Source organism: Pseudorca crassidens, chromosome 8 (assembly GCF_039906515.1).
Source record: "Pseudorca crassidens isolate mPseCra1 chromosome 8, mPseCra1.hap1, whole genome shotgun sequence".
Taxonomy (NCBI): Eukaryota; Metazoa; Chordata; class Mammalia; order Artiodactyla; family Delphinidae; genus Pseudorca; species Pseudorca crassidens.
Genome location: NC_090303.1, coordinates 57702535 through 57729987, shown reverse-complemented (window position 1 = coordinate 57729987; position 27453 = coordinate 57702535). Strand labels below are relative to the sequence as shown.

The 27453-nt window shown below is 42.2% G+C and overlaps 1 pseudogene; it reads left to right on the top strand.

The window, feature by feature from the left end:
• The first annotated feature begins 11544 nt into the window (after window positions 1-11544).
• LOC137228602 (ribulose-phosphate 3-epimerase pseudogene) lies at window positions 11545-12592 on the top strand (annotated as a pseudogene).
• Window positions 12593-27453: the final 14861 nt, after the last annotated feature.

The following is a 27453-nucleotide window of genomic DNA, read 5'->3' as shown; positions in this document are numbered from 1 at the left end:
TTTCGTCTGTGAATGCCTCAGTACATAGCTCTGAAAATAAAATCTTTCTGTTTTGCTTTACCATAAGACCCTTATCACACCTACAAATTTAATGGTAATTTCTTAAGATCATAAAAAATCCAGTCAGTCATCAGATTTTCCTGGTTATCTCGTTAATGCTTTTTAAAAATAGTTGATTTGTTTAAATTGGGATCCAGACATGCACGTTGCATTTGGGTGTTAGGTCTTGTAAATCTTTTAAAATCTGACTATTCGTCCTTCCTGTTTGTTTTCTTGTCATTTATTTGTGAAGAAACTTGGTCTTTTGTTCCTTAGTTGTCCCTCATTTTGGATTTTGCTGAATTCCTCCCCACGGAGTTGTGAATATGTTCCTCTTTCCCCTTGTTTTTCCTGTAAACTGGTAGTTGGCTCTAGAGGCATAACCAAGTTGGATTTTTTGGCAAGACTACCTCATGGGAGGTGCTGTGAACTTCCTGTTACACCCTATCAGGAGGTATGTCCTGCCTCGCTTTCTCTATCTCTTATATTTGGTAAAATACACATAACATCAAATTTACCCTTTTAGCCACATTGAAGTGTACAATTCAGTGGTATTTAGTACATTCACCATGTTGTGCTACTACCACCACTATCTAATTCTGGAACTTTTCCGTCACCTCAAAAAGAAACTCTGTACCCATTAAGTAGTCATTCCCCACCTCCCTCTCCCCAGCCCCTGGTAGCCATGAATCTACTTTTTGTCTCTCTGAATTTTTCATATAAATGGAATCATGTAATACGTGGCCTTTTGTATCTGGCTTCTTTCACTTAGTATAATGTTTTCAAGGCTCATGCATGTTTGTAGCACGTGTCAGTACTACATTCCTTTTTGAAATTAATTAATTAATTAATTTTTGGCTGTGTTGGGTCTTTGTTGCTGCGCGTGGGCTTTCTCTAGTTGTGGTGAGCGCGGGCTCCTCCTTGTTATGGCACGTGGGCTTCTCATTGCGGTGGCTTCTCTTGTTACGGAGCACGGGCTCTAGGTGCGCGGGCTTCAGTAGCTGTGGCACACAGGCTCAGCAGTTGCGGCTCACGGGCTCTAGAGCGCAGGCTCAGTAGTTGTGGCACACGGGCCTAGTTGCTCCGTGGCATGTGGGATCTTCCTGGACCAGGGCTTGAACCTGTGTCCCTTGCATTGGCAGGCAGATTCCTAACCACTGCGCCACCAGGGAAGTCCCCTGCATTCCTTTTTATGGCTAAATAATATTCCATTGTGTGGAATTTTATTTATCTATTCCTCAGTTGATAGACATTTGGGTTGTTTCCACCTTTTGACTTCTGTGAATAGTGATGCTGTGAACATACACGTACCATTTTGCTGGAACACCTGTTTTAACCCCTAGGAGTGCCTCTCTTTTTGTGGTGTTAGGACTCATCGGTGGGTTCAGTTGGCCTCAGCCTGATCCATATATGATAATGTTCCCTGTGGGCCTTTCATCTATTGATTTTAGCCACTATTGATGACCACTGCCTGTTCCAATAGGGTTCCAATAACACACTTCTCATAGAGGTCAAGGTGGTCTAACCATTTTACTTTCAGTTAACATTAAAGCAGCACTGTTCTGGGCAACAAAGTTCATGCATTCCTATGAGGGGAAGAAAATGGGGGGCAGGGGGGCTGGTGACCAAAAAGTGTGAGAAAAGCTGCATATGATGGATGCCCTTGCTGCTCACATGCAGTGCTCACTCACATGCTAAGGCCCCTGGGAAGCTGTGTAGTCAAAAAGCCTGTTTAGCTTTAACTCTGTATTTCCCAAGTTTATTTGACTATGAATATTTTTTTCTCTACACTTATTCTAATTATCCATTGGAACATGCTTTGGAGAATATTGTTTTAGAGTCTAGGTTACTTAAAATACTACTAATTAATTTATACCTATGTGTTTCTTAGCTGTTTGGAACTGACCTGACAGTCCCCAGAATCTTCTATTATCACTTAGTGGCCATAAGTTAACCATATTCTTGCAAAATCCCTGGACAGCAGAGTTGGCAATATTTCTGGCAAAGTTTCACCTGGAAACTCTGAATTGAGATTATGTCCTTGGGAATGAATGCTTGAGTCAAAGAAGCAAATATCAATTTCACCCATCACCTCCATCTTAAGTGTTTGATGGACACCTGTGATAAACCTTAGAGAAGCACCATACTGATGTGTAAGCCAGAGCTGCTTATCATTCCTCTCTGCTCTTCATTGCTTTACTCTGCACGGCCCCCAAACCATGCCGAGGTCCCCCTTCATGTTTCCCTGGGTCACACTGCTGGGGGCTCTGTCCCACCACCCACACGTCAGTGTGGTTAGATAATGCTAAACACTGAGGTCATGTGGAGAGAGGGTCTAGCAGACTCCTTGGTTGACTTTCTAAGGTCAGGGATTTGACAGAGCTCCTTTCCCGTGGTCACTTAAATGCATTTCACTTACTAGTTTGTTTTTAAAAGTTTTTAACCAGTCAAGCAGCCATGCAAAATGCTGTGATCTGCACCTTTGAGGCCAGAAGAATGGTACAAAGGTGGTGCCTGCCCTCACCATTTAGGTGGGCTCAGCAGGGTAGCAGGGGCTTGTGGGGAGTGGGAGGAGCTGGTAGGAGGAAGAGTAGTGAGCAATCCAGTGCGGGGAAAGTGGAAACCCTGGGCCATTTCACTGTTAGAGAGAGGACCCAGCTCTGTGAAGTGTGTGCTGTAACTGGGGCTTCTAGGTAGAGGCGGTAATGAAGGTCAGCCGGAGTATAGAGTGGTTCCAGGTCAGAGATTTGCTGGGGATACAGGGGAAGGGGCCTGGCCAGAGTTGGGCAGGGTGCCAGGACCCTGGAAGTCATCTGCCTTGGTTCTAATGGGCTCAGGAGTTAAGCAGGGCCAAGTATGCTTGCGGGAGGCCTCACTGGCCTAACCTAAAAATTAACTTATACAACCTAACATCCAGCATCCTAGGACAGGCTGGCATTGAGAGGCAGGATAATGGAGTGGTTGAGAGCACAGATGTCGGTGCCAGACTTCCAGGGTTCAAATCCTAGCTCTGCTGCTCACTAGCTGTGTGACCTTGGGCAAGTCACTCCACCTCTCTGTGCCCCTGTCTTCCCAGGGAGGAATAAAAGTAAGACCTACCTTATAGGGTTGTTTATGAAGATTAAAGGAGTTAAGATATGCAAAAGCACTTAGAACCATGCCTGGCACCTAGTAAAGTGTTGAGATTTACCTGTTATGATTAAATGGTGGGCTTAGAGGACAGATCCGTGAGCTGCTGGGCACTGAGAGCTGCTGGGGTGCTGGGTAAGTAGTGGGGAGGAGGGGGGCTCCAGGGCAGGTGGGCAGGAGCAAAGGAGAGAGGGAAGGGACTCTGCCTGTGGGCAAGCCAGGGAGGGAAGAGCTGGATCTTGAACTCACCAGACACCCCACCGTTTTTGGAACAGGGAAGGTTGCAGAGCCCTGTTCTGTGCCAATAGGCCCAGATCACAGTTTGCTCCTGTCTCCCTAGGAAAAAGGGGGTCATGGCCATGCTCACATCCCTGTCCCTAGGTTACCTGAGTTCCCCTCCTGGCCTCCTTCTCCAGTGGTTCCCATGTGTCGCTCATCTGTTCTCTTTAGAACAGTCACAAAAGTTTCAACTGAACTTAGTATCAGGTTATAATTCTTTTTCCTGATGACTCAGCTTGCTTTTCCTTTTTATTTTCTGCATGAGAAAAGGGAAAACCTTCCCTAGGATCACTGAACACAGCCTTCCTTTCTCTTGATAATAGCCTGGTGAAGGTGGGGAGGGGGTAGTGCGCGGAAACTGCCAGGCAAGTAGAGCTGACTGTCCACACGTCAGTGTCCAGAGGCTTCCGTGTCCCCGTGTCCCCTGCTACCTGGCCTGTCGGCACCGGCTCCAGGGGCTCTGCGTGCTCACTGGCCCAGCTTTCAGAACCAGGCCCCCAACAGCCAGCCTGGTGGGGGGCTCCAGCTCCATCCCCCCATGGTGACGTGGGATCTGTTTCATCTCAGTATATAATTAGCTAAAACTAGACCAAGTCACTGCTTTTAACAGCCCTTTTGCCTCCTGATCTTACCCACTCCCATTTTTGTTTTGGAAGGATCGTCCTTTCCACTTCAGGGTCCAGAAATATACATTTGGTTTTGTTTAAACATTGTTTTCTAAGAATATCTATGCGACCGCCTTACTCTCTAACTTTGCCAGCACCCTCCTGCCTCTGTTTCTTACCTGTGCCATTTCCTCTCTAGGTCGTGTCCTCAGCCTTGTGTTTGGGCATGAAAGCATCCTGGACGTTGGGCATCTAGGTCTTCTCTCAGCACCACCTCTGGACCAGTTCGGTGGACCCCAGCCCTTGGTTCAGACCTTTCTGTTTTGGGGTCACACGGCAGCTTGGTGTGTTAAGGGCAAACCTCACTGGCATCTAGGTTTCCCCATACATTGCTTTGATGTTCCCTCGTCAGCAGCAGCCTCAGTCTCTGTGTCACACTGAGAGCCAGCCCCTATTTCATAATCACTATTAACTTTCAAAAATAGGTCCCTATTTGGCACTGCCCACTCAGCACGAGGTGCTAACGTCGGCACTACTCACTGCTAAGTTCTTTGTGCGTCTGAGTCAGCTCCTTACTTTCCCTACTCTGTCTCTAAAGGTGGCCTCTGCTTCTTTTCCTGGCTTCACACTCTGGGTGAGGAGAAAGGTAGTGAGATGCTCCTAAGACCAAAGTCATGATTGCTCCCCTTTCCTGAGGGTCTCCAGACACAGGTTCAGGGGCACGTGTAGGTGGTGTAGGTTTGTATGTTCCGAGGGGAGAAGTGATTCCACAACAGAAAGAAGTGGCCTCACAAGAATGAAAGGACAACTTCAAACATGCTGTCAGTAACTCATCAAATGACAGCGATGCAGTAACCCTTCAGGTCACGCCTGGCAGCCAACTGATCCTGGGCAGGGGAAACCAATGGCCAAAGAAAGGAGGAAGCACACCTGAGCCAGCTTGCTCACAAGCTGCAATATGTAAACGTGGGTACAAAGCGGTTACTTAATTCCTGCACCTGTTCTGACTCAGCACACGCTTGAAGTACTTTTTTTTTAATTGTAACATCTTTAGTGGAGTATTATTGGTTTACAATGTTGTGTTAGTTTCTGCTGTATGATGAAGTGAATCAGCTATATGTATACACACTTGAAGTATTGGGCCAGGATTTGACAGGATGCCAGTGCTGGCAGCACACGCAGAAAATTTCATGGTGACACCACCCAGATGGTGCCAGGAAAGGGACACAGAGCCCAGTGGGCTCTGCCTGCAGCTCTGGAGGAGAAGCCTTCCTCCTGCCTGCAGGGAAGGCTTGGGCTGATGCCTGGCTCCCCTGGAGTAGCCTGCAAAATAAACTAGCATGGACCTGACATTTAAAAATTCGTCAGCTGTAGATTTTCAAAGTGTATCAATGGGGTTTGGGTTTCATGATTGCTGCTAAAAAAATGTGAGCAACTCTCATGACTATATTCAATTTTCACTGATTTAATTACTGCTAAGAAAAGAAACTGCCAGATGGAAAAGACATCGGCATCACATTTCTCACGGTGTTCAAGTTGGCATCAGCATTGATCAAAACCTTGCAGTGGCCTCTCGTTTCCATTCGTGGTTTTAAAGTGACTGTACTTAGCTGACTTATTTGTGATCCCCTCTTCATTACTGTGTCTTGGACAGTATCAAAACAGACCTGCCTGGGGCTTCCCCGGTGGCGCAGTGGTTGAGAGTCCGCCTGCCGATGCAGGGGACACGGGTTCGTGCCCTGGTCCGGGAAGATCCCACATGCCGCGGAGTGGCTGGGCCCGTGAGCCATGGCTGCTGAGCCTGCGCGTCCGGAGCCTGTGCTCCGCAACGGGAGACGCCACAACAGTGAGAGGCCCGCGTACCACACACACACAAAAAAGACCTGCCTGTGGCTGTTTATATAAATCTTTAAGTTCAGTATCTTGTGAGCTTCCAGAACTTTTGTTGGCAGAATATGGTAGTGCTTTATAAATGCATGTGGGAGAAAACCTTGAAAAGATGGTAGACTCGTTTATAGAAGAGGTAGCAAACACTGACCTTTCTGGAACATAGAAAAAAATATATATGCATCTGCTTTAAGCAGCTTTTTATTAGTGAAATGCACGGCTTACGTTATAAGTAGTAAAACCTAAGCCTTGGCAGCAGTTTTAATTCTCCAAGGAGCACAGATTATGTTCAAAGGGCTAAGATGGTTCATGGTAAGATCAGAATGGGTTACGGAACAATTAGAGAGAAAATTCAACTCAAAATAAATGTCGACCGAGTGGTTCTAGGACTGAGCATTTTTACTGGCGGGTGAGGTGTCTAACATTTGGATGCATTTGAATTATCGTCACAGAGTGAGAGAGGACCTTAGCTGTCATCTTCTCTCTTTTCCCCAGCCTCCAGTCCTGGAACCTCTGACAGCCGATATGGTTGACCTTGCCCAGGACCTCACAGGCAGCCTACCTCGTGGATGCTTGCCCAGATCTAAGCTTACACGGTTTCCCTGTCGCCTCTAAATACCCAGCTTCCTCTCTGAATGGCCCAAAGCGAATGCATGTCTATAAGACAGGTTTGCTAATACCTGAAGTTAGGTCTCAGGTGTCTTCCAACTTGGCTTTTCCTTTTTCAGGCTGATTCTGTGGATCTGGATCCTTCGTGAGGTGGCTCACTTAACCAAAGAGAATGAACTTCCTGGAGAGAAGAGAAGAGTGCTTCAGCCAAGCAAAGCTTGTGTAGCTGTGCTTCTAAACCAGACTGTCCAAAAAGCCCATGAGCATTTTCTAGACCAGCATCCCATCTCATTCAGCCTTTCCTCCCTTTCAGAGTTTCCAGAACTTTCACCATCCTGGAGGTCCAGCACTAGCTGGTATCAGTTAACCAATGGTCTTAAAAGAGATAATAATATTCCATTGTATATATACATATATACACACAGCATTTTGTCCATCTGTTCGTCCACTGATGCATGCTTGGATTGCTTCCACCTTTGACTCTTGTGAATAATGCTGCTATGAACATGGCTGTACAAATATTTGCTCAAGTCCCTGCTTTCATTTCCGTGGGGTATATACCCAGAAGTGGAATTGCTGGATCATATGGTAATCCCATGTTTTGAGGAACTGTTATGCTGTTTTCCACAGGAACTGCACATGATCATTTTTTTTTTTACTGCATATGCTATAGTATAATTATAACAATTTATTAGATATTGCCAAACTTTTTTCTAAAATTATATATATACACACACACACACACCCCTACCAGCAGTGACCCAAATCTTTGCCAACACTATTATCAGATTTCTTAATTTTGGCAAATTTAATGGTTTTAAAATGATTATTTTATCATGGTCTTAATTTTTATTTCCCTAATTACCACTGCAATTACTCATTTTACATGTTTGTAAGTTTCGTTTTTCATATGGAAGTCATTAATCCATTAAGAATTAATTTTGGGGGCTTCCCTGGTGGTGCAGTGGTTGAGAGTCCGCCTGCCGATGCAGGGGACACGGGTTCGTGCCCCAGTCCGGGAAGATCCCACATGCCGCAGAGCGGCTGGGCCCGTGAGCCATGGCCACTGAGCCTGTGCGTCCAGAGCCTGTGCTCCGCAACGGGAGGGGCCACAACAGTGAGAGGCCCGCGTATCGCAAAAAAAAAAGAAAAAAAAAAAAGAATTAATTGTTGTGTATGGTGTATGACAGAAATCTAATTTTACTCTTTTTTTTGATTTATTTATTTTTTTTGGCTGTATTGGGTCTTTGTTGCTGTGCACAGGCTTTCTCTAGTTGCAGTGAGCAGGGGCTACTCTTCATTGCGGTGTGCAGGCTTCTTATTGTGGTGGTTTCTCTTGTTGCGGAGCACGGGCTTTAGGCATGTGGGTTTTAGTAGTTGTGGCTCTTGGGCTCAGTAGTTGTGGCGCACAGGCTTAGCTGCTTTGTGGAGTGATCTTCCCGGACCAGGGCTCGAACCCATGTCCCCTGCATTGGTAGGCGGATTCTTAACCACTGCGCCACCAGGGGAGCCCTTCACTCCTTTTTATGTGGATAACCAAGTGTCCTGGCTCCATCCTTTTCCCATAGCCACCATCTCATATGTCAAGTTTCCATATATGGTTGGTCTGCCTCTGAGCTGTTTGTTCATTTGGTTACTTTGTCAACCTACGTTAATGGCATCTGTTCTCTTTATCAGGAGGGGACAATGAGGTATTGAGAGAGACTGATCCTGGGTTAACTGGGCACTTACTGTCCGGCATTGTAATTGCATCTGGCTATGGACGAGGTGGTTGGAATTGGCCTGCTAGTTGAATAAAGTCCATGCACTCATGGAGCTCAAAGATACACATATTTAAATCCCAATGATGTAACGTGGTAAGTGCGGTAATAGAGGAATAGCTGACATGATATAAGAAAAAAACAGCAAAGAAACAACTAACTAGTATTTGGGTGTCCAAGAAGGTAACAGGGGGGTGACCATGTCAAATGAGCTGAGGTCTAGAGGTGCACAAATTTAATATCAAATCCCAGTGCTCCTACTTACTAGCTGTGTGACCCTGAAAAATTCTCAAGACATCGTTGAGCCTCAACTTCCTGTCTATTCAACAGAGGTAATAATAATACTTACCTCAGAAGGTTGCTGGGAACATTAAAACAAACCATATATCAGGAGCACTTAGCCCAGGGCCTGACACAGTGGAAGTACTCAATAAATGTACACCTATCGATTCATTCATCCAATAATATTAACTGAGTACCTACTATGTGCCAGGCATGGTAATAGGCTATAAGTACAAGTGTGAGAAGGCAAATAGTCTTTGCTCTCATGTAGCTTTTGGTCAACCAGGATACACATATGCTTATAAAATATTCACACAAATATATCATTACAGATTTGATGAGTGCTATAAAGGGAAATTATAGCATGCTAGGACAGAACAGAAGAGGGAAACCTGATTTATGATGAGTGTTTTTATTATCACTACACATTTCTGAGCTGGGACTTGAAGGGTGGATAGGAGTTTATGGGCACAGCAAGCGGGGATGGCCATTCCAGGCAGACTAGACTTCAGAGGAAAAGGCATGAGATGCGAAAGCTTTTCTCTAGGTCAGGGGCAAGTGTCCCCTCACTCAGGACCCCCCTCACTGCCCAAAGACTTAGAGGGATTCCTCATGTCCACCTTTTCCAGGGAACAGGCAAGAGAAGTTGAGTGCCTGTGGCCCCCAAACATGTCTGGTGGCTCAGTGAACTCTGATCTTTTGTCAGTGTGGTAAACTGTTCTCAATCCACTGACCAGCTCCTTGGTAATACTGGGCTGAAGATAAATGGTGAAAATGGCTTAGATGAGCTGGATTACAGTGAAGTCCTTTTGATGTTAATGTTGGTCAAAAATGTATTTAGGACTGACCTCAGTTTGGCACTCCAAAGCTCAAAGATAAAAAGAAGTGCTCAGAGAAAAGAAAGTAAAGTGATTAAAAGATTTTCCAAGACGTATGTGAAGTATTCTTACAAGCTAACGTGCATACTGTTTGCCATTTAGAGCAGATGGGACAAAGAGTTATATTTGCAAGAAGGGAAATACAGATGCTTGTGAGGAGGTTTTCTGGAACAAGTACAATTCAATAGTTCTCAAATTGCCGTGTATATCAGAGTCCCTCCAGGAGCCTGTTAAAAATTTAGACTCCCTCTGCAGTGATGGCCATTGTCAGTGTGCTCAGGAGTCTGCATGGGTTCTCTCCCAGCTGGAGAGCCCTGGCTCCGCCCACTCCACACCACAGCTTAGCGCTAGGTCTGGGGCAGACGCGTCCTGGGAGAAGTTTGCCACAGAGGCAGCCCAGATCCCAGGGGGCAGCACAGCCACCTCAGTTCCTGCAGCCACTATGCCCCGACCCCCAGCCCCAGGCTACTCCACACCAGAGCCTTGCACTAGATCTGGGACAAACACAACAGAGAAAGGGTTGGGCAGCTTCTGAGCAGAACTGAAGCTGCCTGTGTGGGCAGTGCATAGGTCCTTACTTGCTTCAGCATCACCTCCTTTGAGGCAGGGCTCACACTCACAGGCAATGGATCCTACTGAACCCAACCCTCAGGCTTCTAATCCAACAACTGGGGGGGGGGGGCAGACCCCACCCCTGCCAGGGTGGCAAGAGAGGAAGCCCCATCTCATATCCTGCACAGGCTCTGGACACTACAACACCTACCACACCCCCTGTCCAGGGGATAACAGCCAGCACACCCTGAGGAAAGATGTGACTGGTGTCCATACTGAAACCAGCCCTTGCATGAAAACGCGGGACATACGTAGTCTACACAGGGATGTTCTCACATAAAAACACCCTTTCAAGACCACAGCAGATAACTGTTTCTCTTAAATTCATAGAGACAGAGAAAGTTAAGTAAAATGAAAAGGCAGAGGAACTACACCCAATCAAAAGAACAAGAGAAATCCTCTGAAAGAACAAATTATGAAACAGAGCTCATCTGTCTACTAGACCCCAAGTTCAAAAAGGTGGTAATAAAAATGCTAATCGAACTAAGAAAGATTATCAATAGAAACACAGATCACTGTAACAGGAACTAGAAACTATAAACATGAACCAATAAAAAATAGACAATTCCATTGCTGAGATAAAAACCAATCTAGAAGCAATGAATAGCAGACTAAATGACACAGAAGAATGAATAAGTGATCTGGAAGATAGGATAATGCAAATCACCCAATCAGAACAGCAGACAGAAAGACAAATGAAAAAAAAAAGAAAGAAAGCAACATATAAGATCTATGGGATAACATAAAACATGCCAACCTATGCATAATAGGGGTTCCAGAAGGAGAAGAGAGAGGGAAGGGGATCAAAAAATGTATTTGAAGAAATTATGGCTGAAAACTCCTCAAACCTAAAGAAGGAAACAGATATCCAGGTACAGGAAGCACAGAGTCCCAAACAAGATGAACCCAAAAAGACCAAGACACATTATAATTAAAACGGCAAATGTTAAAGAGAGGATTCTAAAGACAGCAAGAGAAAAACAAAGAGTCAGTTACAAGGGAAGCCCCATAAGGCTATCAGCTGATTTCTCTGCAGAAACTTTGCAGGCCAGAAGGGAGTGGCATGATATATTCAAAAAACCTGCAACCTAGGATATTCTAGCCATCAAGATTAGCATTTAGAATAGAAGGAGAGGTAAAGAGTTTCTCAGACAAGCAAAAACTAAAAGAATTCAGCTATACTAAATCTACACTAAAAGAAATATTGAAGGGTCTTCTCTAAATAGGAAAGAAGGGCATCCGGCTGCAAGATTGGCCTGTCCATCCTCAACAGCAACCTGGACAGTTTAGGGGCCGATTACCCGCACCTGGATGCATTTTGTTCCCAACATCACCTCTGGTCACCCTGTGGTAGAAAGCCTCCTAAAGCAGCTAGGCCAGGACCCTTTCTTTCTTTCTTTTTTTTTTTTTTTTTGCGGTACGCAGGCCTCTTATTGTTGTGGCCCCTCCCGTTGCGGAGCACAGGCTCTGGACGTGCAGGCTCAGCGGCCATGGCTCACGGGCCCAGCCGCTCTGCGGCATGTGGGATCTTCCCGGACCGGGGCACGAACCCGTGTCCCCTGCATCGGCAGGCGGACTCTCAACCACTGCGCCACCAGGGAAGCCCAGGACCCTTTCTTTGACATGCACATGATGGTGCCCAGGCCGGAACAGTGGGTAAAACCAATGGCTGTAGCAGGAGCCAATCAATATACTTTTCATCTCGAGGCTACTGAGAACCTGGCGGCTTTGATCAAAGACATTCGGGAGAATGGAATGAAGGTTGGCCTTGCTATCAAACCATGAACTACAGTTGAGTATTTGGCACCATGGGCTCATCAGATAGATATGGCCTTGGTTATGACACTGGAAGCTGGGTTTGGAGGGCAGAAATTCATGGAAGATATGATGCCAAAGGTTCACTAGTTGAGGACCCAGTTCCCGTCTTTGGACATTGAGGTTGATGGTGGAGTAGGTCCTGACACCATCCATAAATGCACAGAGGCAGGAGCTAACGTGATTGTATCTGGCAGTGTCATTATGAGGAGTGAAGACCCCAGATCTGTGATCAACCTGTCAAGAAATGTTTGCTTAGAAGCTGCTCAGAAACGTTCTCTCGATCAATGGAACCACAAGGAGTCCAGTGTTTCTGCTTACGAGATCTAGTTTTTACTGGAAAACAAGAATATTGCCTACCAAATCATACCACAGTTCAGGCAGTGCTGCTTTTCTGAGCAATTATTCATTCCAGTGACTAAAATCCATTTTGCAGAATGTTCCAAGAGGTTAGAAATTGGTGTGTATTACATTTTCAGTGATGCAATTTAAAGATTAGTGTGGTAAAATACCATTTTTACTGGGAGACTTGATTTTTATAAAGAGTAAAAATATGGCAATATCAAGGTTATGAACAGAAATGTGTCTTAATGCCTAAGAAAGGCATATTAGCTACTATGAAAAAAATTTTTTTTCTGAATTTCTAAAAAGAATTTTCTTTGCTTCTTGGCTTTTCTGAAAGCAAAGGAAGTCCGGTTTTTCCTGTTTCATGTCATTTTTGACTTGTGTATGTGCGTGATAACTAAGTTGGGATCTGGCTGGGATGGCTCTTCTAGCTTCAAAAACATCTATTTTTTACTTTGCACCTTATATTTGATACATTAAAAAAACAATGCATTATGAAGTCCAGGGATTTTCAGGTGGTCTGTTGTAAAACGCAGGCACAAGTTTTATCAGGGTGTTTTCTTTGTTAGCTTTGCTCTAGGGGCAGGTTATTCAGTGGTTCTTCCCCCAACCCCCACCCACCCTCCACCAACCCCATTTCCCCTTTTTCTTAATCACACCCGCTATTCTTAAGTACATAAGATGTTTTCCTAGCTCTATGCTAAGAGGAAAGGAAGGCCTCTATTTGGAAGTAATATTAAGTTGAATCCTGACTCTCTTCCCCTTTCTATTTGTTTGACCTTAGCAAACCAATCCAACCAACCTCTCTGAGCTGATTATTAACTGATTTATATATTGAATATAATCATAACAACAGTGGGGGGTTGTGTTGAGGATTAAGAGATACTATTAATTATATATGTAAAGCTTCCACTACTATTCCTAGAATTGTAGGGTAGTAGAATTTGAGGACGCTCAATACAAAGTAGCTATCATATAAATTTATGCTTTGTAGATTATAAAGTATGTTGATATAATCTCATTAAACCTACAAATCAGTCCTAAAAAAAAAAAAAGGAAAGAAGCAAGACTCTATAAGAAAGGGAAAATCACAATAGAAAAGGCAATATATGAAAGGATTGAAGATCACTTAAATAAGCCAGTACCAAGATTAAAAAATAATTAAAATTATAAAAGAGGTTATAACCACAATAAACAGTAAAAGGATAAGCATGAAGATGTAAAATAGGATGTCAAAATCACAAAATGTAGGAGAGGGGAGTATAAAATGTAGATCTTTTCTAATGTGTCTGAACTTAAATGACTATCCATTTAAAGCAAGTAGATATAGTTATGGGTCAACATACTTGAAATCTATGGTAAACACAAATGAAAAACATACAATAGCTTCACAAAAACCAAAAAAGAAAGGAACTCAAGTATACAAAAGAAAATCATCAAATCACAAAAAGAAAAACAAAAAGAAGAAGAAATGAAAAAAGAAGAACTACAAAAACAACTGGAAAACAAGGATTAAAATGGAAGTAAGTATATATCTATCAATAATTACTTTAAATGTCAATGGACTAAATGCTCCAATCAAAAGACACAGAATGGCAGATTGGATAAAAAAACAAGAACCTACAATGTGCTGCCTATAAGAGACTCACTTCAGGGCAAAAGTTACACAGATACTGAAAGTAAGGGCATAGAAAAATATATTTCATGCAAATGGAAATGACAAGAAAGTGGGAGTAGCAAAACTCATATCAGACAAAATAGACTTTAAAACAAAGGCCATAGAGAAAGACAAAGAAGGCATTATATAATGATAAAGCAATCAATACTAGAAGAGGATATTACACTCGTTAACATATATGCACCCAATATAGGAGCACCTAAATATATAAAACGAATACTAACAGACATAAAGGCAGAAATTGACAATGATACAATAACAATAGGAGACTTTAACACCCCACTAACATCAATGGACAGATCATCCATATAGAAAATCAACAAGGCAACAGAGGTCCTAAAAGATACAATAAACCAGTTGGAATTAATTGATATCTACAAGACACTACATTCAAAAAACACAGAATACACATTCTTTTCAATTGCTCATGGAACATTATCTAGGATAGACCACATACTAGGTCACAAAATAAGCCTCAACAAATTTAAGAGGGTAGAAATTATTTCAAGCTTCTTTTCTGACCACAATGGAATGAAACTGGAAATCAACCACAGAAAGAAAATGAGAAAAAAACAAACATGTGGAAACTAAACAATATGCTACTAAAAGAAACCAACAGGTCAGCAGTAAAACCAAAGAAATCAGAAAATACCTCGAGACAAATGAAAATGAAAACACCACTTTACAAAATCTATGTTTTACAGCAAAAGCAGTTCTAAGAGGGAAGTTCATAGTGATACAGACCTTCCTCAAGAAACAAGAAAAATCACAAAGACCACAAAAGACCTAGAATTGCCAAAGCAATCCTGAGGAAAAAGAACAAAGCTGGAGGTATAACTCTTCCAGACTTTGGACTATACTACAAAGATACAGTAATCAAAACAGTGTGATATTGGCACAAAAACAGACATATGGATCAATGGAATAGAATAGAGAGCCCCAAATAAACCCACACATCTAGGATCAATTAATCTATGACAAAGGAGGCAAGAATATACAATGGGAAAGACAGTCTCTTCAGCAAGTGATGTTGGGAAAGCTGGACAGCCACGTGTAAATCAATGAAATCTGAACATTCTTTCACACCACATTCAAGAATAAACTCAAAATGGCTTAAAGATCTAAATATAAGACATGACACTATAAAACTCCTAGAAGAGAACACAGGCAAAACATTCTCTGACATAAATTGTAGCAATATTTTCTTAGATCAGTCACCCAAGGCAAAAGAAATAAAAGCAAAAATAAACAAATGGAACCTAATCAAAGTTAAAAGCTTTTGCATAGCAAAGGAAACCATCCAAAAACAAAAAGACAACCTACAGAATAGGAGAAAATATTTGCAAACAATATGACTGACAAGGGGTTAATATCCAACATATGTAAACAGCGCATACAACTCAAAATCAAAAAACACAAACAACCCAATTGAAAAATGGGCAGAAGACCTAAATAGACATTTTTCCAAAGACATACAGAAGGCCAATAGGCACATGAAAAGATGCTCAACATTGCTAATCATCAGAGAAATGCAAATCAAAACCACAGTGAGGTATCACCCACACCGGTCAGAAAGGCTTTCATCAAAAAGTCTACAGATAATAAACGCTGGAGAGGATGTGGAGAAAAGGGAACCCTCATATACCATTGGTGAGAATGTAAATTGATGCAGCCACTATGAAAAACAGCATGGAGGTTCTTTAAAAAAACAAAAATAGACCTACCATATGATCCAGCAATCCTACTCCTGGGTATATATCTGGAAAAAACAAAAACTCTAATTTGAAAAGATACATGCACCCCAGTGTTCATAGTAGCACTATTTACAATAGCCATGACATGGAAACAACCCAGTGTCTATCAACAGATGGTTGCTTTAGGAAGATGTGATATATATACATGTATATATGGACTATTACTCAGCCATAAAAAGAATGAAATATTGCCATTTGCAGCAACATGGATGGACCTAGAGAATACCATACTAAGTAGGTCAGTCAGAGAAACACAAATAATATATCACTTATATGTGGAATCTAAAAAATAATACAAATGAATTTATATACAAAACAGAAACAGACTCATAGACACAGAAAACAAACTTATGGTTACCAAAGGGGAGAGGGAAGGCGGGGGAGGGATAAATAAGGAGTATGGGATTAACAGATACACACTATTATATATAAAATAGAAAAGCAACAAGGATTTACTGTATAGCACAGGGAAGTACTCAATATCTTGTAATAACCTATAATGGAATATAATCAGAAAAAATAACTGAATCACTTTGCTGTACACCTGAAACTAACACAATATTATAAATCTACTATAATTCAATTAAAAAACAGGGGAGAGGATCAGCAGGTGGTAGGTCCATTTGTGCCACAATCTATAAACACTTAATAACTGAGTAAAAACATTTCTAATAAACTTCTCGGGCTGTAAAAAATAATTTAGACTCCCTGGCCATTCCCAAGGCTCAGCAGGTGTTCCCTGGGCTCCATATTTTTAACAAGCTCCAGAGAAGATTCTGATGCTTGAGGACACCCTTTGAAAAACCTTGTAGATTTAGCATCTTAAACTTTTCCCTTTTTTTGTCTTTGATTGCAAATTCTTCTTTAGAAGAATCTCAAGAATTGCTCTTTCTTTTCCATTCCCCCTTCCCCTGCCTCATCGTCAGCTGCGGGTCCCGAGCACAATTCCCGGGGCAGGTCAGCTGTCATGTCGGTGTCACTGCCCCTCTGTGGCTCCACTCTGAGATAGAGCCTGCTCAGAGACCCTTCTCTTTCCACTCCAAAATAGAAGGACACTCTTCAAGCAACAGTGTTCTCAGCCAGCAGTGGACAGTCTGCACTGAACGTGATCACTGTTCCAAGGGGCTGGGCTGGGGGCAGTGGCAGGACACACCCCACGCAAGTGTCTTTCTCTTTCTCCTTTGTCTTGAAATAAAGCACAGATTTCAAATTTCCTGTATCCTAGATTTCTCTCTTCTGGAGACACTCTCCAAAAGAGTGGCTTTCAGGGGCCGAACCTCGGGTCTGGGGGCTTGATCTTTGATCCCCAACACCCTTCCCTTTCCTCCCGGGAAGCCCAAGGTCTTTAATGCACTGCGCCCTCTAGAGGCCTGCTGTGGCATGCCAGTTAAATCCCGCGGAGGTTCTCACTACATCTTGACGCCAAATGAAAAACCCAGCGTAAGGAGCCCGTGGTGAAATGGGTCAGGGAAATGGGGAAAACGTTTCAAAGTCGCTGTTTCGCTTAGAAGAAAAATCTTGGCCTTAACTCTGACAACCAGTTTCTCTGGACAGCTCCCAGTTTCTTTAGTACATTTTCGCGTGAAGTTGGTCTGCCCTGTCCCAAAATTTTCTGAGATGCCCAAACGCCTAATTTTCAGTTTAGATTCCTTGTTTCTATGAATCTCTCCGTAAGTTTGTCAAATCCAGGTTTTCTAGGCTGACTTGATTTTTTTATCCTTTACAAAAAATCTTACTCAATTTAGGATGGGAGAAAAAAAAACCATAAGAAACATCCACACTGCATGGATGCGTTTTCATAAACTCACCTACTGTCTGCAGATAGGTTTTGTGGTGGTCTTGATGAGTTGATGAAAGAGAAGAACCTGAGGTTTTGCAAGGTTTTCTGCAGGAGGAAACTGAGAAGGACCTGAACTCTCTCCTGCCTGCACCCAAGATCTACAGACGTGGCCTTTTCTGGAGAGCCGGACATTTCACAGGACCAAGACTCAGCAAAAGAGACTCGCAGAACTGCGCATGGGAGCCAGAGCCGGAAGACCACATGAAGTGGCCTACCCCGGAGAGAAAACGTGCCCTGGTGTTTTTAGTTAAGAGATTGCTAACACTCACCTTGAGGAGGAAATTCACATCAGTTTAACCAACCTTGTATGCTTCCAATTCAATTCAAAAAACCTGATGTTGCCAAATAGGAACGTAGGCCCTTATGCATTTCTCAAGTAGAATGAAATAAAATTGACTGTCTATAAAATATTTATCAGATCTAGGCTACTGTTTGAATTATAATGTCTCCTGCAGGCTTTAAAATGTCCTCTCTCTGCTTATTTCATTATTGATTAGGCAGACAAAATTTTTACTTAATGCAGTCAGTGACTGTAATGTGTTTACTGGGATTAATTTACTCACTCTCGAGGATTAATTTAATTCTTTTATGATGGCAATTTTTCCCGGGACTTTTTTTCTCGCCCAAAGGGTCACATCCAAATTTATTAGACTGTTACATGGTTCACAATAATCTGGATATAACTGAATAATTTATGCCTGTGTTTGCCAAGCCTGGCTGCCCATCAGAATTATCTTGAGGAATATATTTTTTTCTTTAATATTCATTTTTATGTATTTATTTGGCTGTGCCAGGTCTTAGTTGCGGCACGTGGGATCTTCGTTGCTGCATGCGGGATCTTTACTTGTGGCAGGCGAATTCTTAGTTGCGGCATATGGGATCTAGTTCCCTAACCAGGGATGGAACCTGGGCCCCCTGCATTGGGAGTGTGGAGTCTTAGTCACTGGACTACCAGGGAAGTCCCTCTTGGGGAGTATCTTATAACTATTTTTTTGATTTTTGGCTGAGTTGGGTCTTTGTTGCTGCGTGCGGGTTTTCTCTAGTTGCGGTGAGCAGAGGCTACTCTTCATTGCGGTGTGCAGGCTTCTCACTGCGGTGGCTTCTCTTGTTGCAGAGCATGGGCTCTAGGTGTGCAGGCTTCAGTAGTTGTGGCTCACAGGCTCAGTAGTTGTGGCTCACAGGCTCTAGAGCGCAGGCTCAGTAGTTGTGGTGCACGGGCTTAGTTGCTCCGCGGCATGTGGGATCTTCCCGGACCAGGGATCGAACCCGTGTCCCCTGCATTGGCAGGCGGATTCTTAACCACTGCGCCTCCATGGAAGTCCCTTGGGGAATATCTTAAAAATAGAGATTACCAGGTCTCACCCCAGAGCCAGTGAATCAGAATTTCTGGAGGTGCGGCTGGGACACTCTTCCATTTAAAGATGCTCCCCAGTGATTCAGGGGCAGTAGCCAAGCCCCTCTTGATGGACTAGGGTTTGGGAATTGATCAATACAGTTTAGTCTTGGGTAATTTTAAGGTTAAAATGTTACTGACTTTAAATGTAGAATTTTCTGCTGGTAGCACACATGTCCTTATTTCTTTGCATTTTCCCGTTCACTGGAATTACTCAAGCACCCCTCAGTATATTAGAAGTGAACTTCAGAGGAGGAGGATAAAGGAGGCGAATGAGGTTCAGAGTGGAACCGTGTTGTCACTGGCAGTAGTCAGTGTGGGTGAGGAGGCAGCCCAAACAAGTGGAACAGCCACCTCGTGGGCTCTCTCTCTCCCTCCTGCTGGATTAAGCTCTTCGGGTCAGTGTTGCTCCATTAGACTGGATCCCTAAAGATCCTCAGGAAAGCTAGGTGGGTCCCAGGTTATGTGCCAGGGGAATTCACCATATTCAGTGATATGAATTGGTACCTGGACACAGGACTTGAAGAATACTGACCTGTAAAGTCACTCGATGAGTAGAGACACAGTCAGACCATTTCAAAGCTCTCAAGACTAAAACACTCAATTATATCTCAATTTAAAAAAAAGAGCTTCCCTGGTGGCTCAGTGGTTAAGAATCCACCTGCCAATGCAGGGGACACAGGTTCGACCCCTCATCCGGTAAGATCCCACATGCTGTGGAGCAACTAAACCCGTGAGCCACAACTACTGAGCCTGCGCTCTAGAGTCTGGGAGCCACAACTACTGAGCCCATGTGCCACAACTACTGAAGCCTGCACACCTAGAGCCCATGCTCCACAACAAGAGAAGCCACCACAGTGGGAAGCCCGCACACTGCAGCAAAGAGTAGCCCCTGCTCGCCACAACTAGAGAAAGCCCATGCGCAGCAATGAACACCCAACACAGCCAAAAAAAAAAAAACCAAACATTAAGACATGACAAGAAGAGATTGGTTCAAGATGGCGGAGTAGAAGGATGTGCTCTCACTCCCTCTTGCAAGAACACCAGAATCACAACTAACTGCTGAACAATCATCGACAGGGAGACACTGGAACTCACCAAAAAAGATACCCCATATCCAAAGACAAAGGAGAAGCCCCGATGAGATGGTAAGAGGGGTGCAATCACAGTAAAATCAAATCCCATAACCACTGGGTGGGTGACTCACAATCTGGAGAACACTTATACCACAGAAGTCCACCCACTGGAGTGAAGGTTCTGAGCCTCACGTCAGGCTTCCCAACCTGGGTGTCCGGCAACAGGAGGAGGAATTCCTAGAGAGTCAGAATTTGAAGGCTAGTGGGATTTGATTGCAGGACTTCAACAGGACTGGGGGAAACAGAGACTCCACTCTTGGAGGGCACACACAAAGTAGTGTGTGCACCGGGACCCAGGGGAAGGAGCAGTGACCCCGCAGGAGACTGAACCAGAACTACCTGCTGGTGTTGGAGGGTCTCCTGCAGAGGCAGGGGGTGGCTCTATCTCACCCAGAGGACAAGGACACTGGCAGCAGAAGTTCTGGGAAATACTCCTTGGTGTGAGCCCTCCCAGAGTCCGCCATTAGCCACACCAAAGAGCCCTGGGCAGACTCCAGTGTTGGGCCGCCTCAGGCCAAACAACCAACAGGGAGGGAACCCAGCCCCACCGATCAGCAGACAAGTGGATTAAAGTTTTACTGAGCTCTGCCCATCAGAGCAAAGGCCAGCTCTACCCACCACCAGTCCCTCCCATCAGGAAACTTGCACAAGCCTCTTGGAGAGACTCATCCACCAGAGGGCAGAAAGCAGAAGCAAGAAGAGTTACGATCCTGCAGCCTGTGGGACAAAAACCACATTCACAGAAAGATAGACAAGATGAAAAGGCAGAGGGCTATGTACCAGATGAAGGAACAAGATAAAACCCCAGAAAAACAACTAAACGAAGTGGAGATAGGCAAGCTTCCAGAAAAAGAATTCAGAATAATGATAGTGAAGATGATCCAGGACCTCGGTAAAAGAATGGAGGCAAAGATCGAGAAGATGCAAGAAATGTTTAACAAAGACCTACAAGAATTAAAGAACAAACAGAGATGAACAATACAATAACTGAAATGAAAAATGCACTAGAAGGAATCAATAGCAGAATAACTGAGGCAGAAGAACAGATAAGTGACTCGGAAGACAGAATGGTAGAATTCACTGCTGCAGAAAAGAATAAAGAAAAAAGAATGCAAAGAAATGAAGACAGCCTAAGAGACCTCTGGGACAACATTAAACGCAACAACATTCGCATTACAGGGGTCTCAGAAGGACAAGAGAGAGAGAAAGGACCCAAGAAAATATTTGAAGAGATTATAGTTGAAAACTTCCCTAACATGGGAAAGGAAATAGCCACCCAAGTCCAGGAAGCGCAGAGAGTCCCATACAGGATAAACCCAAGGAGAAACACGCCAAGACACATAGTAATCAAATTGGCAAAAATTAAAGACAAAGAAAGATTATTGAAAGCAGCAAGGGAAAAACAACAAATAACATAAAAGGGAATCCCCATAAGGTTAACAGCTGATTTCTCAGCAGAAACTCTACAAGCCAGAAGGGAGTGGCACGATATACTTAAAGTGATGAAAGGGAAGAACCTACAACCAAGATTACTGTACCCAGCAAGGATCTCATTCAGATTCGATGGAGAAATCAAAAGCTTTACAGACAAGCAAAAGCTAAGAGAATCCAGCACCACCAAACCAGCTCTACAACAAATGCTAAAGGAATTTCTCTAAGTGGGAAACACAAGAGAAGAAAAGGACCTACAAAACCAAACCCAAAACAATTAAGAAAATGGTCATAGGAACACACATATCGATAATAACCTTAAACATGAATGGATTAAATGCTACAAACAAAAGACACAGGCTTGCTGAATGGATACAAAAACAAGACCCATATAAATTCTGTCTACAAGAGACCGACTTCAGAACTAGGGACACATACAGACGGAAAGTGAGTTGATGGAAAAAGATATTCCATGCAAATGGAAATCAAAAGAAAGCTGGAGTAGCAATACTCATATCAGATAAAATAGACTTTAAAATAAGGAATGTTACAAGAGACAAGGAAGGACACTACATAATGATCAAGGGATCAATCCAAGAAGAAGATATAACAATTATAAATATATATGCACCCAACATAGGAGCACCTCAATACATAAGGCAACTGCTAACAGCTATAAAAGAGGAAATCAACAGTAACACAATAATAGTGGGGGACTTTAACACCTCACTTACACCAATGGACAGATCATCCAAACAGAAAATTAATAACGTTACACACGCTTTAAAGGAGACAATAGGCCAGATAGATTTAATTGATATTTATAGGACACTCTATTCAAAAACAGCAGATTACACTTTCTTCTCACGTGCACATGGAACATTCTCCAGGATAGATCACATCTTGGGTCACAAATCAAGCCTCAGTAAATTTAAGAAAGTTGAAATCATATCAAGCATCTTTTCTGACCACAACGCTATGAGATTAGAAATCAATTACAGGGAAAGAAACGTAAAAAACACGAACACATGGAGGCTAAACAATACGTTACTAATTAACGAAGAGATCACTGAAGAAATCAAAGAGGAAATAAAAAAATACCTAAATACAAATGACAATGAAAACATGACGATCCAAAACCTATGGGATGCAGCAAAAGCAATTCTACGAGGGAAGTTTATAGCTATACAAGCCTACCTCAGGAAACAAGAAAAATCTCAAATAAACAATCTACCCTTGCACCTGAAGGAACTAGAGAAAGAAGAACAAACAAAACCCGAAGTTAGCAGAAGGAAAGAAATCATAAAGATCAGAGCAGAAATAAATGAAACAGAAACAAAGAAAACGATAGCAAAGATCAATAAAACTAAAAGCTGGTTCTTTGAGAAGATAAACAAAATTGATAAAGCATTAGCCAGACTCATCAAGAAAAAGAGGGAGAGGATTCAAATCAATAAAATTAGAAATGAAAAAGGAGACGTTACAACAGACACTGCAGAAATACAAAGCATCCTAAGAGACTACTACAAGCAGCTCTATGCCAATAAAATGGACAACCCGGAAGAAATGGAAGAATTCATAGAAAGGTATAACCTTCCAAGACTGAATCAGGAAGAAATAGAAAATATGAACAGACCAATCACAAGTAATGAAATTGAAACTGTGATTAAAAATCTTCCAAGAAACGAAAGTCCAGGACCAGATGGCTTCACAGGTGAATTCTATCAAACATTTAGAGAATAGCTAACACCCATCCTTCTCAAACTCCTCCAAAAAATTGCAGAGGAAGGAACACTTCCAAACTCATCCTATGAGGCCACCATCACCCTGATACCAAAACCAGACAAAGATACTACAAAAAAAGAAAATTACAGACCAATATCACTGATGAATATAGATGCAAAAGTCCTCAACAAAATACTAGCAAACAGAATCCAACAACACATTACAAGGATCATACACCATGATCAAGTGGGATTTACCCCAGGGATGCAAGGATTCTTCAATATACGCAAATTAATCAATGTGATACACCATATTAACAAACTGAAGAATAAAAACCATATGATCATCTCAATAGATGCAGAAAAAGCTTTTGACAAAATTCAACGCCCATTTATGATAAAAACTCTCCATAAGGTGGGCATACAGGGAACCTACTTCAACATAATAAAGTCCATATATGACAAACCCACAGCAAACATCATTATCAATGGTGAAAAACTGAAAGCATTTCCTCCAAGATCAGGAAAAAGACAAGGATGTCCACTCACACCACTATTATACAACAGAGTTTAGGAAGTCCCAGCCACGGCACTCAGAGAAGAAAAAGAAATAAAAGGAATACAAATTGGAAAAGAAGAAGTAAAACTGTCACTGTTTGCAGATGACATGATACTATACATCGAGAATCCTAAAGGTGCCACCAGAAAACTACTAGAGCTAATCAATGAATTTGGTAAAGTCGTAGGATACGAAATTAATGCACAGAATCTCTTGCATTCGTATATATTAACGATGAAAAATCTGCAGGAGAAATTAAGGAAACACTCCCATTTACCATTGCAACAAAAAGAATAAAATGCCTAGGAATAAACCTTCCTAGGGAGACAAAAGACCTGTATGCAGAAAACTATAAGACACTGATGAAAGAAATTAAAGGTGATACCAACAGATGGAGAGATATACCATGTTCTTGGATTGGAAGAATCAATATTATGAAAATGACTACACTACCCAAAGCAATCTACAGATTCAATGCAATCCCTATCAAATTACCAATGGCATTTTTTACAGAAGTAGAACAAAAAATTTTTTTTTTTTTTTTTGCGGTACGCGGGCCTCTCACTGTTGTGGCCTCTCCCATTGTGGAGCACAGGCTCCGGACGCGCAGGCTCATCGGCCATGGCTCATGGGCCTAGCTGCTCCGTGGCATGTGGGATCTTCCCAGACCGGGGCATGAACCCGTGTCCCCTGCATCAGCAGGTGGACTCTCAGCCACTTCAACAGGGAAGCCCACAAAATCTTAAAATTTGTATGGAGACACAAAAGACCCCAAATACCCAAAGCAGTCTTGAGGGAAAAAAACGGAGCTGGAGGAATCAGATTCCCTGACTTTAGACTATAGTACAAAGCTACAGTAATCAAGACAATATGGTATTGGCACAAAAACAGAAATATAGATCAATGGAACAAGATAGAAAGCCCAGAGATAAACCCACGAACCTATGGTCAACTAATCTATGACAAAGGAGGCAAGGATATACAATGGAGAAAAGACAGTCTCTTCAATAAATGGTGCTGGGAAAACTGGACAGCTACATGTAGAAGAATGAAATTAGAACACTCCCTAACACCATACACAAAAAGAAACTCAAAATGGATTAGAGACCTAAATGTAAGACCGGACACCATAAAACTCTTAGAGGAAAACGTAGGAGGAACACTCTTTGACATAAATCACAGCAAGATCTTTTTTGATCCACCTCCTAGAGTCATGGAAATAAAAACAAAATAAACAAATGGGACCTAATGAAACTTCAAAGCTTTTGCACAGCAAAGGAAACCATTAACAAGATGAAAAGAAAGCCCTCAGAATAGGAGAAAATATTTGCAAATGAATCAACGGACAAAGGATTAATCTGCAAAATATATACAGCTCATGCAGCTCAATATTAAAAAAACAAACAACCCAATCCAGAAATGGGCAGAAGACCTAAACAGACTTTTCTCCAAAGAAGATAAACAGATGGGCAAGAAGCACATGAAAAGCTGCTCAACATCACTAATTATTAGAGAAATGCAAATCAAAACTACAATGAGGTATTACCTCTCACCAGTTAGAGTGGGCATCATCAGAAAATCTACAAACAATAAATGCTGGAGAGGGTGTGGATAAAAGGGAACCCTCTTGCACTGTTGGTGGGAATGTAAATTGATATAGCCACTATGGAAAACAGTATGGATGTTCCTTAAAAAATGAAAATTGAATTACCATATAACCCAGCAATCCCATTACTGGGCATATACCCAGAGAAAACCATAATTCAAAAAGACACATGCACCCCAATGTTCACTGCAGCTCTATTTACAATAGCCAGCACATGGAAGCAACCTAAATGCCCATTGACAGACAAATGGATAAAGAAGATGTGGTACCTACGTACAATGGAGTATTACTCAGCCATAAAAAGGAATGAAATTGGGTCATTTGTAGAGACACGGTTGGATCTAGAGACTGTCATACATAGTGAAGTAAGTCAGAAAGAGAAAAACAAATATCGTATATTAACGCATATATGTGGATCCTAGAAAAATGGTACAGATGAACCAGTTTGCAGGGCAGAAATTGAGACACAGATGTAGAGAACAAACGTATGGACACCAAGCGGGGGAAGCAGCGGGGGTGGTGGTGGTGGTGGTGTGATGAATTGGGAGATTAGATTGACATGTATACACTGATGTGTATAAAATCGATGACTAATAAGAACCTGCTGTATAAAAAAAAAAAAGAAATATGGTGGAATTAGATAGTGGTGATGTCTGCACAACCTTGTGAATAAAAACTCCTGAATTATACACTTAAAAAAAAAAACACAACAAGAGCAAGCACAACAGTGACAACAAAAACACTAAAAAAAGTACAGTGTTGTTTCTTTCCCCCTCCTGTCAATCAATAGGCTTTTCTTTACAGAACAAAGCTCATCCATCTATTTATAGATCAAGGATTTCATGAAAATAAATGTATCTACTAGAAATGGTCCAAACTGCCGCCCCCTCACCTCTGGGGGTTGTGCCAGTTTACCAGTCACCGAGAGCATATGAGAGTCACCTTACTGAATGCTCTTTTGTCTGTAATAGTTCTTCTGTTGATTTTCTGTTTCTGTGTTTTTCCAGTTTTACAGTTCATCATCCCAGATAAGGATAATTTTACCTCCTTATTTACAGTTTTTTTTTTTTTTTTTTTTTTTTTGTGGTACGCGGGCCTCTCACTGTTGTGGCCTCTCCCGTTGCGGAGCACAGACTCCGGACGTGCAGGCTCAGCGGCCATGGCTCATGGGCCTAGCCGCTTCGCGGGATGTGGGATCTTCCCAGACCGGGGCACGAACCCGTGTCCCCTGCATCGGCAGGTGGACTCCCAACCACTGCACCACCAGGGTAGCCCTATTTCCAGTTTTAATACCTCTATTTCTTTCTTTTTCAATGACTACTAATTCTAGAGCAATACTAAACCATAATGGGGAGAGTGGGTGTCTTTGTCTTTTTCCTGACTCTAACGGGAAAACTTCTATTATTTCCTTAGTAAATAAGAAAATTTTGAAACTTTATTTTCTTTACTGAGAATTTTAAAAATTGGACATAAAATGTTAAGTTTTATCAAATGCCTTTCGGGAATCTATATAAATTATTTATTAAAATAATTTTTTTATATTAAAATAAGATTGCCCAGGAAATCTAAGACTTCTGATTACCCTGAATCTATCAAAAAAATGTTATGGTGACAACATTACTTGTCATACAGCACAAAAACAAAAATCTAGAAACTGTGAAAATGTCTCTCAATGGGGAAATGGTTAAATATATTATACCACTTTCATATAGTGGAAAATGATTTACCTCTTAAAAAAAAATGAAGTAGATTATATATGCCAAGATGGCTCAATCTGCCGTCTGAAATCAAGTAAAAGCGGCAAGCACAATATAGTGTGTGTCCTCATTCGTGTAAACAAGAAAAAGGGACATGCACATATCAATATGCATGTATATACAAAGGAAAATTCTGGAAGGACGTGGAAGGAACTATCAGAAATGTCTGCTTTTGATGAAGGATATGTGTTTGGGGATTTGAGATAATATGCTGTGTTTCAATTTTTTTAAAAAAAATACAAGCATTATTCCTTTTTCAATGAAAAAAAAAACAAAAAAGTAATGATTAAAGTTATTTTAAAAGAAAAAACGGAGTTCCCTGGTAGTCCAGTGGT